General features: G+C 41.5%; 1 non-coding gene across 1 annotated transcript; it reads right to left on the reverse strand.

Annotated features, from left to right (window-relative positions):
• Positions 1 to 3,113: 3,113 nt before the first annotated feature.
• TRNAA-AGC (transfer RNA alanine (anticodon AGC)) lies at positions 3,114 to 3,185 on the reverse strand. Its single transcript has one exon. It is a non-coding gene; the product is annotated as a tRNA-Ala (tRNA).
• Between the last annotated feature and the right edge of the window lie 6,910 nt (positions 3,186 to 10,095).

Below are 10,095 nucleotides of genomic sequence, written 5' to 3' on the forward strand. Positions count from 1 at the left end.
TATGCTGAATTCTCCTCTGCTTGAGCCCCTTCGTGAATATGCATGTACCCTTAACTTAAAACTTCTCCAATTTTGCCGTTCAGGGAGACACAGCTCTGAGAAATATCCCCAGTGTTCTCCCTAGCAAGTAGTAAATCCTTCCTTCTCCCACTCTTTGGCTTGGTTGTGTCTTTTGGCTCAACACTCACCAGGAAGTGAACTCAGTTTTCAGGTAACACTAAGATAATATGATCTATGCCACAAAATCCCCATAAACCTTTAACATATAACGTTCTTAGAGAAATCTATAAAGTTTAGATCAATTCTTCCTTTGACAGATTCTATCTTGTTACTGACAGGGTTCCAGACATACAACTCCTAAATACGACACTTTAGCATATTGAATATCTTAAGCTGAAGGAATTTGAGAAAACAGCAGAAGCAAAAAGGGCACTCTGACCTCCCTCCATTACCTTTTTTTCCTGAAACAGGTCATAAAAGGTGACCTGTGACAGGTACTCTCCGTATGCAGGAAAGAAACACCCTTATCTCCAAAGACAAAGGAATGCCAAGAAGAAAGAAGACCCCTAAAAGACAAGCCTTGCTAAATTTATCACAATGTCCTTAACCTCTGTCAATGAAAAATTAATCTATAGATGATCTAAGAAAGAAATGGAAAATATTATTTGAGCCAACCTGAGGATTATAACCTGGAAGACAGTCTTTCAGAAAGCTCTGAGGAGGAACTTCCCTGGTGGCACAGTGTTGACAATCCGCCTGCCAATGCAGGGTACATGGGTTTGAGCCCTGGTCCAGTAAGATCCCACATGCCACGGAGCAATTAAGCCCCTGCACCACAACTGCTGAGCCTTCGCTCTGGAGCCCGCAAGCCACAACTACTGAGCCCGCATGCCGCATCTACTGAATCCTGTGCGCCTAGAGCCTGTGCTCCACAACAAGAGAAGCCACCACAATGAGAAGCCCACGCATCACAAAGGAAGAGTAGCCCCCGCTCTCTGCAACTAGAGAAAGCCCGCGCACAGCAATGAAGACCCAATGCAGCCAAAAATAATAAATAAATAAAATAAATAAACTTATAAAATAATAAAAAAGAAAGCTCTGAGTACTGTTCCACCCATTAGAGGTCAAAGTACAGTTATATAAGTTTTTGAGACAATATGTCATTGATAAATACGTCAAATGACATAGTGACAGTTTACACAATCTAGATCTGCATGTACAAAGCAAGTAGTGGGTCATCCTGACCCCTTACAAGTTTAAGGAGGGATGTTATCTCCTAAGGAGGTCTGGTTAATGCAGATGCGCGATACACACTAAAGGGGAGAGAGGACACCCAAAAGGGCAGAGAAAAAATTCATGTTTAAATTTTTCTTGTCTTATCATAAAATATGAATTTTATTTCATCATCTATCATATTCCTCCATGACTCTCCACTATGCCTCAAACCTAGCATAAAATACAGAGGTCTAACTACTTCTTTGGGTCTTCATTTTCTTATGAGGGTTCCCATGTCATAATAAAACTTATACTAAATAAATTTGCGTGCTTTTCTCCTGTTTATCTGTCTTTATTGTTTCAATTTTCAGACCTAGTCAGGGACCCTAAAAGGGTCGAGGAAAATGTTTTCCTCCCCTACATTACATTCCAATTTTTCAAGTATTGTCAAGTATACAGTCCAGCAGGTACAAGTTGCAAGAGATACTACCAGACCCACACATACATGGGTCAGGAAACTGAGAATTTTGGAAAAGACAGCATGAAAGGTTAATCTTAGAACTACATCGGGAAAGGACTGTTTCAGGTATTGTTTTTGTTTGTTTTGTCCAGGTCTTGCAGCATGCGGGATATTAGTTCTCCGACCAGGAATCGAACCCGTGTCCCTGGCAGTGGAGGCAAGGAGCCTGGGTCACTGGACAGTCAGGGAAGTCCCTCAGGTATTGTTAAACACAAATATACCCTTAAACTCTGGAGCAAACACTCAGTGGCAGGTTTAGCCTGGGCAAAAAGTGCTTATGCCCTGGGGCCTCTCCTGGCCAAGTATCTCCCTAATGATACCAGGGTTCCTAGAATTCTCTGCTCAAACAGCTCTGATCCTCCCTTCTTCCAGGCCCTGCACAGGCCTCCTTCTGAATCTATCCTCCTGGGGGCAGACCATGACATTAATGTGCATGGTCCTAGGCCTAGGAGGTGGCCCTGGAAGGGCCAAGGGTATGTATGAATCTTGGAAGTGTGTGTGAGATGTTCACACGTGCATGTGTGAGGCCCTTCAAAATGTGGGATGGAGACAGGAGTGGTAAGAATAGGGGGTAGGAGTGTGTATCTTTATTTTTTGATTGATTCCCCTCCTTAACTCATCTTTTACAATTAGCCAATCACATGCTACCTCAAGTCAGGTAAAAAGGGGAGAACTTATTTAACGCAATAAAGAACTTCTATCTAGATCCAAAGCTTACATTATACTTTAAAAGTTACTCTAAAGTCAGGAACAATGAAAAAAAAAAAAAGTCAGGAACAAAAAGTCAAAGAAATGCATATAATGTATAAAAACGGAGAGATGGAGAAAAGAAGAAAGGGAGGCTGTAATGGGAAGAGAGTGGTAGGGAAACCCATAGGAAAGCTTTCCTCTCCGAGGATCTATTCCTTCACCCAGGAACAGCTCAGAAAATGAAGGAATCTAAAGAAAATTTCCTTCACATTTTCAAAAGTTCAAATGGACTTCACATTTGTTCTTGTTTTTTCTCCTTTCTGTGTTTCTTGCCCTTAGATGATACTGCGAAACGTAACTATGTAATTGTGCTTGTTAATTTGGTACCTCGCTTGTTTTTCGGTTTCTGGAGTCCTGAGCGGTTTGGTGCTCCCCCAGCCTCTTTAATCGTGTCTTTCGCTAGTTGACTCAGCTACCCAGTGTGGTGCCACGGCCCTAGAGCAAAAATGCGTCCATATTAAAAACAAAATAGAGTCGGTTTGTTTTCCTTGTTTTTTCTGTGACTTAAAAGACCTGAAGGGAACAAAAGAATCAGAAAAGAGGCCAGACGGCGGACATTCTCAGCAAACGTGAATGCGCCCAGGAACGATTCAGTACTAAAAATAGTAATTGTTAAAGGAGAAAAACCTGGAGGTGCCGGGGATTGAACCCGGGGCCTCGTGCATGCTAAGCACGCGCTCTACCACTGAGCTACACCCCCTCCTTCTGAAAGAAGCTCAGAAATGTTCCTATGACCCGCTACTATATTTTCAAAGAAATTTTACTTCAACAAATTCAATCTTTGAATTTTCTATACTGGATACTGTCTTGTAGCTAGGCTGTGAGAAGGCAAACTAAACATTTTACCGAAAGTCCCGTCTGGTCCTGAGCTCTCCCACTACTGGTCACCCTCTCGGACGCCAGCTCGATGGCCACCTGCCGGTGGAGAAGGGAGCAGTCCTGACTGGCCGCCCCAGGGAAAGGTCTGGGATAAGACCTCTGCTTAAAAAGGTTGCCAGAAAACCGAGTACAATGCAGGAGGATAAAAAGAAGAAAGTCTAAACGGTGTCATGGGGTTTCAGGTCCAGGTAGGAGAGAAGACTGAAGGGGCATTGTAAACAGGCCCGCGTCGGTCGCAGCCCCCGACTCCGGTAGGTTCCCGCGTCCAGCCTCGGAGTCGGGAAACCGCATGGCGGCTGGGATCGCGAGCACCACCGAGAAGCGCGCACCGGGAAGAGGAGCGAAAGAAACCGAGCAGCCTTATAGCGCCCCCTTTCGGGCCGAATCCTCCACGGAGTGAAAAGTACGCAGAAGGAAGGCGTTTTAAGGAGTAGGCTTGTCCGTGCGCCTGCAGTCGTTAGACCCCTTACTCTCCGAGGTTCAGCCATCAGGCGCTTCCCGCCATTCTCTGGCTTTGGGTACGAGGGTCAACCCAGAAATGAGTATTTGGGGTAAATCCTAAATCCTTTTCCTAAGTTTTCTTCTGATTCTCTCTCACACCTGTGGGAGTCTTGAAGACCTGAAATCACGATCTTCCTTTCGGCTCCTCCCCAGCTCCGGACCTGGCCATCCCGGCGACTCAGACCCTGTCGAGACCCAGGGGATTTGCACGCGGGGCGGGGAGTGTCGGATAGACAAGGGGCCACATACAAAGCATGGGCCACAGGCGACCCTCAGACCCAGAGGTTAAAGGGATATATAAGTGTTTTTTATACAACACTTCTGCGGTCCCTAAAGATGGAACATCACCTGGAGGAGCTTAATAAAACTACGGACTTCCGTCCCCACTCCCTAGACGCTGAGTGCGCTCAGAATCTCCGGCTCTGCTGGGGAATCTTATGTTATTTAAATGTCCCTCAATTGGAAAAGGGAACCTCCTACACTGTTGGTGGGAATGTAAATTAGTGCAGCCACTATGGGAAACAGAACGTTTGTTCCTCAAAAACCTAAAATTAAGAGTTGCTATATGATCCAGCAATCCCACTCCTGGGCATATATCTGGACAAAACCGTAATTGGAAAAGATACATGCACCCCTATGTTCATTGCAGCACTATTTACAATAGCCAAGACATGGGAGCCATCTAAATGTCCATCGACAAAGGAATGGATAAAGATGTGGTACATATATACAATGGAATACTACTCAACCATAAAAAAGAAATGAAATAATGCCATTTGCAGCTACATGGATGGACCTAGAGGTTATCATCTTAAGTGAGGTAAGTCAGAAAGAGAAAGACAAATACCACATGATATCACTTATATGTGGAATCTAAAGTATGACACAAATGAACTTATCTGTGAAACAGAAACAGACTCACAGACTTGTGGGAGGGGGGGAAGGAAGGATTGGGAGTTTGGGATTTGCAGATGCAGACTATTATATATAGAATGGATAAACAACAAGGTCCTACTGTATAGCACAGAGAACTACATTCAATATTCTGTAATAAACCATAATGTAAAAGAATATGAAAAAAGAATGTATATCTATGTATATATACATGTGTATAACTGAATCACTTTGCTGTACAGGAGGAATTAACACGACATTGTAAATCAACTATACTTCAAAAAAATAAATGTTAAAAAATAATAAATATCCCTCAGTTGAATCAGATAGACCAGTTTGGGAACAACTGGGCCTGAAAATCTAGGGACAGAAACTGGAATGAACTAGGATCCTGGGAAAGTTAACACAGAAGGAGGAGAAAGACAAGAAGGGAAGTGAGGAGCAGGAGGCAGAAAGGTGGGAGGAAGAGTGCAGCAGAGGGGGGGTCCTCAAGACGCTGGGGATTTGGATGCGCAGAACAGTAGAAGTGTCCCAGATCCCTATCACTCCTGCACTTTCTCTAGGCAGGAGAGAAAAAAGGCCCCTTGCTCTAAGGTGAGAGAGCAGAAGGCATTGGTCCTACTAGTCCAGTCATTCACAAACTTTAGGTGCATCAGAATCATCTGCAGGGCTCGTTGAAATATAAATTGAGGACATCATCCCCAGAATTTGATTCAGTGGGTCTGGGGTAGGGCCCGAGAATTTGCAGTTCTAACAGGTCTTCAGATTTTGCTGATGGTTCCTGGGACCAAAATTCACAACCTTATAAGAGAATCTCATCAGTGGAGAAGGCCCTGACTTAAATCTGCATAACAAACCGTACCCTCCTTTACCATGCTTTTCTAGGTCAACTCCTCACGTACTTCTTTCTTTGTTTTTGGCTGAAGATCATAGTTAAGCATGTATTCTAAGCTGCTTCTTTGAGAATTGTTCATTTCCCTGGGTGTCTCCCATGTGTATATGAGATATACACGTTAATAAATATGTCTGCTCTTTCCTTAATCTGTCTTTTGTTACTGGGGCTCAGCTGAGACCTTAGAAGGTAGAGGAAAAGTTATTTTTCATCCCCTACTGTTGGAAGTTATGTAACCAAATATAGGTGTCTTTCTAAAGTGCAGCAGGGAAACCAATCTATGTGGTTGTCAGGGAACAGTGTTGAGTGTTAAAGAAGGACGCTGTCTGCTTAGACCTGGGTTGCTGGGACAGCAGTGGGAAACACTGACTTTGCTTGCTTGCTTGTTTTTATGTTTGGTTGGGATTCCCAGGCAGAGGGTGAGAAGACAGACTGTAGAAAAATGCTTATGCTTTACAAGGTTTTCAGAAAAAAACAAAATTTTTGAATTTAGACATTGTTAAAAATCAAAATTCAACTGCATAAATTTAAAAGATCTTATTGGCTTTGTTCAACAATTAATGAATCAGGCAGCATGCCATCTAGCAGATAGAAAGAAGCTCCAAAGTGCTGTACAAAGTGAAAGACTTTTACAGACAGGAGGGGGCAGGACAAGGATGTTACTAGCAAAGAGTGGATTGTTTGTGGCAAGGTCACCTTCCTTTGGAGGATGGCAGGGGTCTATCAGGCAGATTATCTCACTAGTGTTGACTAGGTAATTCCAGATTTACTGGTTTAAGATTCCACTCCATAGATAGTGATTACTCTGATGGATCTGGGCAAAGTAAATTGAAAATCTTCTGGAAAGGATTCACCGTTCTAAATGCCATTAAGAAAATTCATGGCCTAGGAGGAGGTCAGAAGATCAACATTAACAGGAGTTTGGAAGAAGTTGATGCAACCCTCATGGATGACTTTGAGGAATTCAAAACTTCAGTGGAGGAAGTAACTGTAGATGTGGTGGAATGCATGGAATCACCTCCACCATGAAACAAGGGGTACGCAGCTCACAGAAACAGAAGTCATATCTTCCACCCTCAAGTAATCTCTAGTGATGATCCTTATGTAGAGCTGCTGGACGGAGCTTAAAGTGATTAAATTAAAATGATTTCCCTGCTTAGAATCATTTTGGGTAAAAAATCAACTGCTCCATGCTGCCAGCCCATGCTGGGAAAATAAATCTTCCAGAGTGCTGAAAATAGGACACCCCCCACCGTGTCAATGTCCCATGCCAGCACATGCTTTCACAACCGATACTCCACCCAACAAATGTTGCTTGTGAATTCATCAGCCAAAGAACTATTACAATAACCCCTTAAAATGTCTTCAATTTTTGAAGAAATTAAAACTGGGGGATAAGACGGATGGAGAAAAAGTAAAAGAAAGCAGGGAAGGCATGGGCTAGGGCAAGGAGATTGGCAGGTAGGTACTATCTCTTGCCCTTCCAAGGAACCATGGAAATGACAGAAAAGACATGTATTTGGAAGAATAAAAATGTAACTGCTCTTGAAGGGGAAAGAGATTTTGGATTAAATGGAACAAACAGGTGAAAGATCAGAATTACAGAGAAAGAGCAGAGAAATCACAGTTCTATCTGTAGGGGATGTGAGGTAAGGATGCTCTTTTCCTCCAGGTATAGGGAAAGCACCTCCACCTGAGAGTTTTATAACCTGTTTTCTCAAACTCCTTCAGCTTAAATATTCAATATACCAAGGTACCACATTTTGAGGTAGCATGTCCTGAACCCCGTTAGTAGCTTAACCTTAATTTTTAAAGCTGCAAAGATTGCATATAAAGGCAGCAATTATTAATAAAATGCAATATCACCATGAACAAAGAAGGGAGGAAATATAAAAATCTAAGAGGATTCTCCACTGAGATTCAAAACATCTTGAAGTTCTCACTCCCTTGAAATAAATAGAAACTGGAATCTGTACCAGACACATTTTAAGTGTGAAAGAAACTTATATGATGAAAGAAACTTATAAGGAATTTCTCCTCTCTCTTTTCAAAAGATTGGTGATGTTTCAGTTAAAGCAAAATATATGAAGTTATATTATTATTTTTGGACCTTCACTTTTACTCACTCTTTAAAACACCAATCAAGAAAATACCTCAGAATAAATTTAACTTAGGAGGTGAAAGACCTGTACCCTGAAAACTATAAGACCCTGATGAAAGAAATTGAAGAAGACACAAATAAATGGAAAGATATGCCTTGCTTATGGTTTGGAAGAATGAATATTGTTAAAATGTCCATACTACCCAAAGCAATCCCTATCACAATTCCAATGGTGCTTTTCACAGAAAAAGAACAAACAATCCTAAAATTTTTATGGAACCACAAAAGATTCTGAATAGCCAAAGCAATCTTGAGAAAGAAGAACAAAGCTAGATGCATCCATTTCCTGCCTTCAAGCTATATTACAAAGCTATGGTAACCAAAACAGTATGGTATAAAAAAAAGACACCTAGATCAGTGGAACAGAATAGAAAGCCCAGAAGTAAACCCACACAAAGGAGCCAAGAATATATAATGGGGAAAGGATAGTCTCTTCAATAAATGGTGTTGGGAAAACTGGACAGCCACATGCAAAAGAATGAAACTAGAGCACTACTTTACATCATACACAGAAATTACCTCAAATAGATTAAATTGTAAATCAACTATACTTCCATTTTTTTAATATTAAAAAATGTATTAAAGACTTGAACAAGAAGCAAAGAAGAGGCAAAAGAAATAAAAAGTACAAAACTGAGTTAGGGGAGACCAATTTTTATTTGCAAATGGTATGGCTGCTAAGATGAAAATCCAAGAGAATCCATTAAAGAGTTTAGACTTCAAAAGTTTGTTTTCTCCTCTGGAATGTAACCACCAGTTTCCAAAGAGTGCAACTTAATTGCTATGCAAAACTCATTCCCAGCTAGTATCCCTAGTCCGCCTTCAATTTTCTAAATTTGTTTAGTAGAGGGTATTAAGATTCCTTCAGTCTGTATTTTCACTCTTGGCCAAAGGATTATTAATAAAATCACTAACTCTAGAATGTTCTTTTCTTAAAATTATGTGCCCAAATGGTTTCATTTCTGCAATATGGTCCATAATAGAACTGAAAACGGCAGGTCTGTAGTTCGTTGAGCTTTATATCTTCCCTCATTTCTTCTTTTCCTCTCTGAAATGTAAATTCTAAGGTTTTTAATCCTAAAGTTACTTTTACAGCAGTGCAAATATTTGTCACTTTTTTTGCTCTACAACAGCTTATATAATCTTGTGTTGGAAAGACAGGGAAGCACACTTGTTATTACTCCAAATCTCGTGCTCATTCTGGGACACCCTCCACCCCGCCCTCAGTAGTCTCTCCCTCATCAATGTCCCTAGATTCCAGCCCTGAGCGAGATGTCAAAGTCTACAGTAGGCTCTCCAAAAATCTTGATTGACAGGTTAGGCGATAATTTGAGTTTTGTGTTAACTCCAAGAGAAGATACCGTAGGAGAAAACAGTGGGAGGGATGGGAGACGTTGGTGGGGAAAAGTCTTTTTGTGAAAGAGTGTAAGATAAAGGAGGGGAGAAATTTCTCTTTGATTTGGTTTTGTTTCAAATAGCTGGCCATTTTCGAGAAACCAAAACCATTGAGTAAATGGATACATGAGTGTTACTGCTTTACTTCTAGGGCTGGACGTTTCACATCTTTCCTATTCCACCCACACTTTTGATGATCATGGTTCTTTCAAAAAACCCTATTGCTCTGTGGCTTAACCCATAAACGAACCAGTGGACATCTTCTTGTCAAAAACAAGTCAAATTTGGGACATATCCAAGTCAAGCATGGAAATCACCAAGTTCCTTGACAGCGTCTATTCACTCCGTTCTTTTTAAACCTACAAGCATATATGTGTGTGTGTGTGTGTATATATACATATATATATATATATATATATATATATATACTGAATAAACTATTCCTTTCGAGGCTTAAGCTAACCTTGCACTTACAGGAGAACCTTCTATGAAGCTTCTAGGCTATCTCTGTCCTTCCTCCAGCACCTCCATTATTCCCTTCAGACTCCCCTCCGAATGCACCATCTGTGCTCACTCCTTCCTCTTTGCTGTTTTCCATAAGGGATGCAGCATCAGCTCTAGACTCAAAGTCTTCCTCTCTACCCCAACTCTCGAAGTCATTAATCAAAGACTTCAACAGGGTCCACAACGATGAACCGTCTAACAGTTCCTGACATTTATGTATTAGTTTTTACAACTTTTAGACGGTGTTGGAAATAGTTTTTAACTGTTGGTGAATTTTGAGAACTCTTGTTTAGCTAGATCTTCAGAATCCGCGGTAGAAAAGCCCCCTCCCCCTCCTGTTTACATACCTTTTGTACGCTACGTGAGAAACGGCTCCCGTCGGCT

This window comes from Delphinus delphis, chromosome 10 (genome assembly GCF_949987515.2).
Source record: "Delphinus delphis chromosome 10, mDelDel1.2, whole genome shotgun sequence".
NCBI classification, from domain to species: Eukaryota; Metazoa; Chordata; class Mammalia; order Artiodactyla; family Delphinidae; genus Delphinus; species Delphinus delphis.